The sequence below is a fragment of the Belonocnema kinseyi genome, chromosome 7, assembly GCF_010883055.1.
Source record: "Belonocnema kinseyi isolate 2016_QV_RU_SX_M_011 chromosome 7, B_treatae_v1, whole genome shotgun sequence".
In the NCBI taxonomy this organism is placed as follows: Eukaryota; Metazoa; Arthropoda; class Insecta; order Hymenoptera; family Cynipidae; genus Belonocnema; species Belonocnema kinseyi.
Window position 1 is genome coordinate 3,724,495 of NC_046663.1, and position 1,185 is coordinate 3,725,679.

The following is a 1,185-nucleotide window of genomic DNA, read 5'->3' on the forward strand; positions in this document are numbered from 1 at the left end:
GTCAAAGTAACGTTGAAACGTTACCATTTAAAATGAGAAAGTTTTTTTTCTAAAATACATATCTTAACTTAATATTATTTTTTTTAAATTCTTTTTCAGTTGAAAATTCAACTTTTTGATACAGAATTCTTGAATTTTGTTCAAAATTCTACTTTTATGGTAGTAAATTAATTTTTTGTTTAAAAATTCATCTTTTTGGTTGAAAATTTAACAAATAGGTTTTAAAGTTGATCTACCTTCTTAAAAATTAAAAAAAGTTTCTTTCTTAATAATTCAAATTTTGTTGAGAATTCTTGAATATTATTGAAAATTCGTCTTAAATTTTTTGTTCCAGCAATCTTGAATTTTGTCAAAAATTCCTTTTTTTTCGGTAGAAAATTAATCTTTTTGTTAAAAAATTTAACTAGGTTTTAAAGCTGGACTAGTTTCCTAAAAATTAAAAACAAGTCTCTTTCTTAAAAATTCAACTTTTGGTTGAGAATTCTTGAATTTTGCTAAAAATTCTACTTTTTGGTTGTAAATTAATTTTTTTGTTTAAAAATTTAACAAATAGGTTTTAGAGTTGATCTACCTTCTTAAAAATTAAAAAAAGTTTCTTTCTTAATAATTCAAATTTTGTTGAGAATTCTTGAATGTTATTGAAAATTCGTCTTAATCTTTTTGATCAAGAATTCTTGAATTTTGTCAAAAATTCCTTTTTCTCGGTAGAAAATTATTCTTTTTGTTTCAAAATGTATCTTTTTTTTAGTTGAAAATTCAACTTTTTGGTTGAGGTTTTGGTTCGATTGAAAATTCGTTATTGTTGTAGTAAATTAATCTTTTTTATTAAAATTATATTGTTTTTAGTGGAAAATTAAAAACTTTTTGAATGAAAATTCTTGAATCTTCTTAAAAAGACGGTTTTTTCGGTGTAAAATTAATCTTTTTGTTTAAAAATACTTCGTTTTGATTAAAAAATGTAACTAGTTTTTAAAGTTGGACTAGGAGAGAGGGGGGGGGGGGGTCCCAGGTAAAGTAACGTTGAAACTGTGCCGTTTACAATTTAGAGAAAGTTTTTTTCTAAAAGACATATCGTAACGTTTTTATTACGTTTCCAGATAATGAATATTTTGCGTAGAAAATTCAATTTTTTGGTTGAGAATTGTTAAATTTTTATTAAAAATTCGTCTTTTTGTTTGAAAATAT